The following is a 7,736-nucleotide window of genomic DNA, read 5'->3' as shown; positions in this document are numbered from 1 at the left end:
TTGTCTCCGCTGATCGGCCGGCCGGCTATGGCCGCCACAAGACACGTCTCATGTACTCGCCGCCGGCCGTCGGCCGCCACATTCTGTGGCCATCGTTCGGTCATCTCCATGATCCAGATCTGGCATTGAACGATATAGATCGGAGAATTTTTGTGAACTTCCGTTTTTATAGGCGGTTTACTGCCAAGATACTGATTTGGTATAGGCGATTTAGATCGGACGGCCAATGCTGGACGGATGCACGGATACATAAAAGCGCCAGATGCACAGGATACGTTGCCTCAACATAAATTGCTACATTGGTATCGACTAGTGGCCTGCATCCATCCACATTCACGCATTCGATGAGATCCATCAATAAACTCCAGCCGTATCCATATGCATGGCAATTGGTTTCATCCACCGGAGCGAGCAGACCTAGAAAAGCAGACAGTACTATAGTGTCTTGGAGTCTGGACTGGACGGATGTAGCGAGCAGAGACGTGTTTGGTTCCTGATCGTTTTTTCTAGCGCTTATGGTATGTCAGTGAATGCGTGAAAGAATAAGTTGTGGCAAGATATGCGCACCAATACTTAAGATGCGTGAAAGATTAAGTAGTGATTCCTATACTTTGCTAGCCAGGTACATTCTGGTGGTATTCATCCATCCACGCATCCCTGGAAGTGGCTTAACCTTGAACTGCATGCGTGTCTGCTACCCGGCCGGTGGTGGTGGTTGATCCCAGGGGCAAACCTTGCTGATCAGTTATGGAAGATCCGGTGACAGATTGAGATGGGGGGCCGGCCTAGCGGTGGTGGTACGGATCAGTCTTCGTGCTGCAGGGTCCTACGTACGTACCCGCCGTAGACGAGGGGTCAGAATCAGAACTGGAAACGGAGACAGGGTCGACGGTACAGTGAGCGAGGGCGCAGTGCCGCAGACCGAGACCAAGGTGGCAGAGATCATGGCGGAGCGTAGGAAGGCGCGCGGTGCTGGCGAGGATACGCGCTCTTCGCTGGCGCCTCAGTCCAAGCTGCGCGGGTCCAACAGTAGACAGTCATGCAAACTTATGAAAGCGATGACATTCATTGCTCCCTATTGTTAATCATCGAGAAGGTCTTTCTCCGACCACTTCAGTTGTTGTCAGTCAGTAAAATATTTGTACTGTAGTATCCAAAGTAATGGTTTTTTTTTTGAGACTTCACATGCCTTTATTCATATCGATTCAAAGATTACAGGCATATCTAAACCAGGAGGTGGCCCTAATAACCACACAAAACGACCTGCTGGTAAGGATGAAGCAAACCTTGCGAAGCGATGAGCTTCAACATTACACTCCCTTCTCTCATGGGTGAAAAAGGTAAAGCCTCTCTCTCTACTCCTACCCTTGATCTCCATGATGATGACCATCTGCAACTTGATCATTACTTGAGATAAACTGAATAGCTAACTGATTTTTGGCAACTCTTTCTCTCACAAAATGAAAATCAATCTCAATGTGCTTGGTACGAGCATGGAACACAGGATTTACTGATAGATAAGTGGCACCCAGATTATCACACCAAATACTTGGTTTTTGTTGTAGTCTAACACCAAGTTCTTTGAGCAGAGCTTCAACCCAAATTAATTCAGCGGTAGCATTAGCCAATGCTTTGTATTCAGCCTCAGTACTAGACCGAGAAACTGTAGCCTGCTTCCTGGCACTCCAAGAGACCAGATTGGGACCAACAAAAATAGCAAAACCACCTGCGGAACGCCTATCATCAATATCACCTGCCCAATCAGCATCAGAGAAGGCACTAAGAAAAGTGGATGAAGAGGCTGTAAAGGTGATTCCAAGTTTGACTGTATCCTTGACATATCTAAGAATACGTTTTGCTGCTGTCCAGTGTTTAGTTGTTGGAGCATGAAGATATTGGCAAACCTTATTAACTGAGAATGCTAAATCAGGACGTGTCAGGGTCAAATACTGAAGTGCTCCAACAATACTCCTAAACTGTATGCAGTCATCAGAGCCAAGAGGTGTACCACTTGTGAGAGACAATGGTTCAGAAGAAGACAATGGCGTCGGAGTAGACTTGCAATGTCGCATGCCCACTTTATCAAGCAATTCTATAGCATATTTTTCCTGTGTCAACAGCAACCCATGAGGCACCTTTTTTACTTCAATGCCAAGAAAGAAATGGAGCTCGCCAAGATCCTTAATGGCGAAATTCTTATTCAAGTCTTGAAGAAGTGCGGAGACAGCATAATCAGAGGAACTTGTCACTATAATATCATCAACATATACCAGAACAAATATAGTGATACCTGACTTGTGGAAAAGAAACAAGGAGGTGTCAGCCTTGGATGGTACAAAACCAAGAGCACATAGCTTGGAGCTTAGTTTGGAATACCAAGCTCTAGGCGCCTGTTTCAACCCGGCCATATAGTGCCTTGTCAAGTCTGCAAATATAATGTGGTGCATGTGGATCTTCAAAACCAGGGGGTTGCCTCATATAAACTTCCTCTTCCAGAACACCATGAAGAAACGCGTTCATGACATCTAGCTGCCTAAGGCTCCAACCACGAGAAACAGCAATAGACAAAACAATTCTGATGGTGGCAATTTTCACAACTGGGCTAAAAGTATCCTCATAGTCAATTCCATACCTTTGCTTGAATCCTTTTGCAACTAGACGTGCCTTGTATCTATCAATAGTACCATCTGCATTTCTCTTCACACGGTATACCCATTTACAGTCAATCAAATTTTTAGTTTTGCATGGAGGAACAAGATGCCAGGTTTGATTTTTTATCAGTGCATTATACTCCTCCTCCATTGCTTGACGCCATTTAGAATCACCAAGTGCTTCAGACAAAGAGCCTGGTTCACCTGTGGAGGAAAACATCCCATATCGAATGGTACCATCAGTCAACTATTTTGGTTGACGTATACCTTGCTGCAAGCGAGTGCGAACACGCGGAGGAGGCACAGGCGGAGGAGATGGCGAAGTATCATCACTAGAGCTTGAACTTGTGGCAGAGTCAGCCCCACCAGCCGGTGCCACAGAAGATCCAGAGGAATCTTCTAGAGGGACCGACAGCGCAGGTGAGTGGGGCGATGGAGGAGCAGAGCCTGCAGAGGAATCGCCAGATGGCGCGCCATGGTTTGGCGCGGGCGTGTGCTCACCACGCTCCCACTGCGGAGAGGGGGACCGGCCGGCACGTGGCGCAGCAGGACGGGGCGAGGGCGCGTGGTCAGCCGGGGACCGGCCCGCCTGACCGCTGGCGCCTGCACGCTCCCCGACGGCGGGAGAATCAGCATCGGAGGCCGCAACCTCGGGATCTGATGCAGCAGAGGAATGTTCCAGGGAATCTGCAGCAGAATCAGTTTCGGAGTCCGTGTGATTTTCGTCATTTTCTGGCAGAATTTCAGATGTATTTTCAGCAGCAATGTCATTAGCATTTTCCTGGAAGTTTGCTTGGACATTTTCAGCAACCTGTGACACATTAGTAATAGGCACAATAGGAGTATGATCATCAATATTTGCACCCGCATGTAACATGGATGATGGAAGGAGTAAAATTTCTTTTCTAAGGAGTGGGCCGGCATTGGGTCGAAGGGAGGCAAAGGGGAAGACATTTTCATCAAAGACAACATCACGAGAGATATAAACACGACCTGTAGTCATATCAAGACATTTGACACCCTTGTGACGAGGGCTATAGCCAAGAAACACACACCGAGTAGAGCGAAAAGCTAATTTGCGGGTGTTGTAGGGACGAAGATTGGGCCAACACGCACATCCAAACACACGAAGGGCATCATAGTTTGGTGTTATATGAAGCAAACGTTCAGCTGGAGTATCAAAATCTATGACTTTACTTGGGAGAAGATTTATGAGAAAGGTGGCAGTAAGGAAGGCTTCATCCCAGTATTTGAGAGGCATAGATGTATTAGCTAACAGGGCAAGGCCAACTTCAACTATATGACGGTGTTTTCTCTCAGCAGAGCCATTTTGTTGATGAGCATGAGGGCAAGAAACATGATGAGTGATTGATGACCCACAAGTATAGGGATCGCAACAGTCTTCGAGGAAAGTAAAACCCAAATTTATTGATTCGACACAAGGGGAGGTAAAGAATACTTATAAGCCTTAACAACTGAGTTGTCAATTCAGCTGCACCTGGAAAAGCACTAGTAACAGGGGTGATGTGAAAGCAGCAGTAATATGAGAGCAGTAATGTGATAACACAACAGCGTGATAGCAGCAATATGAGAGCAATGGCACCAGAAAATAGTTGATACTACTTCCAATGACATATAGGAACGAGTATATGATGATGAGAGATGGACCGGGGTTCCCAGCTATCTACACTAGTGGTAACTCTCCAATAACAAGTGTTGGATGAACAAATTACAGTTGGGCAATTGATAGGATTGAAATAGCATTAATACAGAACATCAAGATTATTAATCATGTAGGCATGTTTTCCATATATAGTCATACGTGCTCGCAACGAGAAACTTGCATAACATCTTTTGTCCTACCAGCCGGTGGCAGCCGGGCCTCTAGGGAATCTACTAGAAATTAAGGTACTCCTTTTAATAGAGCACCGGAGCAAAGCATTAACACTCTGTGAAAACATGTGATCCTCATACCTAAGCCTTCCCCTCCAGTTATCCCAGTTGCTGTCACTCTGGGGCCTCGGGTTCCGGACATAGACATGTGCAAACAACTTGTAAATACAATCTAAGCAATAAGTATAGAGCTTAAATCTAAGATCATGCCACTCGGGCCCTAGTGACAAGCATTAAACACAACAAGATTGCAGCAACAATAACTTCACAAACTTTATAGATAGACTAATCATAATGTAACAATCCATCAGATCCCAACAAACACAACACCGATTACATCAGATGAATCTCAATCATGTAAGGCAGCTCATGAGATCATTGTATTGAAGTACATGGGGCAGAGAGTACCAACTAGCTACAGCTAGAACCCGTAGTCCATGGGGGAACTACTCACGGAGCATGATGGAGGCGGTGGCGTCGATGGAGATGGCTTCCGGGGGCACTTCCCCGTCCCGGCGGCGTGCCGGAACAGAGATTCTGTCCCCCGAAACGGAGTTTCGCGATGGTGGCGGCGCCCCTGGAGTCTTGATACGTCTCCGACGTATCGATAATTCTTATGTTCCATGCCACATTATTGATGATATCTACATGTTTTATGCATACTTTATGTCGTATTTATGCATTTTCCGGCACTAACCTATTAACGAGATGCCGAAGAGCCAGTTGTTGTTTTCTGCTGTTTTTGGTTTCAGAAATCCTACAAAGGAAATATTCTCGGAATTGGACGAAATCAACGCCCAGGGTCCTATTTTTGCACGAAGCTTCCAGAAGTCCGAAGGAGAGACGAAGTGGGGCCACGAGGTGGCCAGACACTAGGGCGGCGCGGCCTGGGCCTTGGCCGCGCCGGCCTGCTGTGTGGGGCCCTCGTGTGGCCTCCTGACCTGCCCTTCCGCCTACTTAAAGCCTCCGTCGCGAAACCCCCAGTACCGAGAGCCACGATACGGAAAACCTTACTGAGACGCCGCCGCCGCCAATCCCATCTCGGGGGATTCAGGAGATCGCCTCCGGCACCCTGCCGGAGAGGGGAATCATCTCCCGGAGGACTCTTCACCGCCATGGTCGCCTCCGGAGTGATGAGTGAGTAGTTCACCCCTGGACTATGGGTCCATAGCAGTAGCTAGATGGTCGTCTTCTCCTTATGTGTTTCATTGTTGGATCTTGTGAGCTGCCTAACATGATCAAGATCATCTATCTGTAATGCTATATGTTGTGTTTGTCGGGATCCGATGGATAGAGAATACTATGTTATGTTGATTATCAATCTATTACCTATGTGTTGTTTATGATCTTGCATGCTCTCCGTTATTAGTAGAGGCTCTGGCCAAGTTTTTGCTCTTAACTCCAAGAGGGAGTATTTATGCTCGATAGTGGGTTCATGCCTCCATTAAACTGCAGGACGATGTGAAAGTTCTAAGGTTGTGGATGTTGTGTTGCCACTAGGGATAAAACATTGATGCTATGTCCGAGGATGTAGTTATTGATTACATTACGCACCATACTTAATGCAATTGTCTGTTGTTTGCAACTTAATACTGGAAGGGGTTCGGATGATAACCTGAAGGTGGACTTTTTAGGCATAGATGCATGCTGGATAGCGGTCTATGTACTTTTTCGTAATGCCCAATTAAATCTCACTATACTTATCATATCATGTATGTGGATTGTCATGCCCTCTCTATTTGTCAATTGCCCGACTGTAATTTGTTCACCCAACATGCTATTTATCTTATGGGAGAGACACCTCTAGTGAACTGTGGACCCCGGTCCTATTCTTTACATTGAATACAATCTACTGCAATATTTGTTCTTTACTATTTTCTGCAAACAATCATCATCCACACTATACATCTAATCCTTTGTTACAGCAAGCCGGTGAGATTGACAACCTCACTGTTTCGTTGGGGCAAAGTACTTTGGTTGTGTTGTGCAGGTTCCACGTTGGCGCCGGAATCCCTGGTGTTGCGCCGCACTACATCCCGCCGCCATCAACCTTCAACGTGCTTCTTGGCTCCTCCTGGTTCGATAAACCTTGGTTTCTTTACGAGGAAAACTTGCTCATTGTCTGCATCACACCTTCCTCTTGGGGTTCCCAACGGACGTGTGTTAATTGCACGCATCAAGCACATTTTCTGGCGCCGTTGCCGGGGAGATCAAGACACGCTGCAAGGGGAGTCTCCACAATCCAATCTCTTTACTTTGTTTTTGTCTTGCTTTATTTTATTTACTACTTTGTTTGCTGCACTTAAACAAAACACAAAAAAATTAGTTGCTAGTTTTACTTTATTTACTGTCTTGTTCTCCATATCAAAAACACACAAAAAATTAGTTACTTGCATTTATTTTATCTAGTTTGCTTTATTTACTACTGCTAAAATGGGTACTCCTGAAAATACTAAGTTGTGTGACTTCACTAGCACAAATAATAATGATTTCTTATGCACACCTATTGCTCCACCTGCTACTACAGCAGAATTCTTTGAAATTAAACCTGCCTTACTGAATCTTGTTATGAGAGAGCAATTTTCTGGTGTTAGTTCTGATGATGCTGCTGCCCATCTTAATAATTTTGTTGAATTATGTGAAATGCAAAAGTATAAGGATGTAGATGGGGATATTATAAAATTGAAATTGTTTCCTTTCTCATTAAGAGGAAGAGCTAAAGATTGGTTACTATCTTTGCCTAAGAATAGTATTGATTCATGGACTAAATGTAAAGATGCTTTTATTGGTAGATATTATCCTCCCGCTAAAATTATATCTATGAGAAGTAGCATAATGAATTTTAAACAATTAGATAATGAACATGTTGCTCAAGCATGGGAGAGAATGAAATCTTTGGTAAAGAATTGCCCAACCCATGGACTGGCTACTTGGATGATCATCCAAACCTTTTATGCAGGACTGAACTTTTCTTTGCGGAACCTATTGGATTCAGCTGCTGGAGGTACCTTTATGTCCATCACTCTTGGTGAAGCAACAAAGCTTCTTGATAATTGATGTCTACGCCCCCTCCTTTTCCTGTAGACAGTGTTGGGCCTCCAAGAGCAGAGGTTTGTAGAACAGCAGCAAGTTTTCCCTTAAGTGGATCACCCAAGGTTTATCGAACTCAGGGAGGAAGAGGTCAAAGATATC

Source organism: Lolium perenne, chromosome 6, assembly GCF_019359855.2.
Source record: "Lolium perenne isolate Kyuss_39 chromosome 6, Kyuss_2.0, whole genome shotgun sequence".
Taxonomy (NCBI): Eukaryota; Viridiplantae; Streptophyta; class Magnoliopsida; order Poales; family Poaceae; genus Lolium; species Lolium perenne.
The sequence above is the reverse complement of the archived record's forward strand: the minus strand, read 5'-3'. Positions refer to the sequence as shown.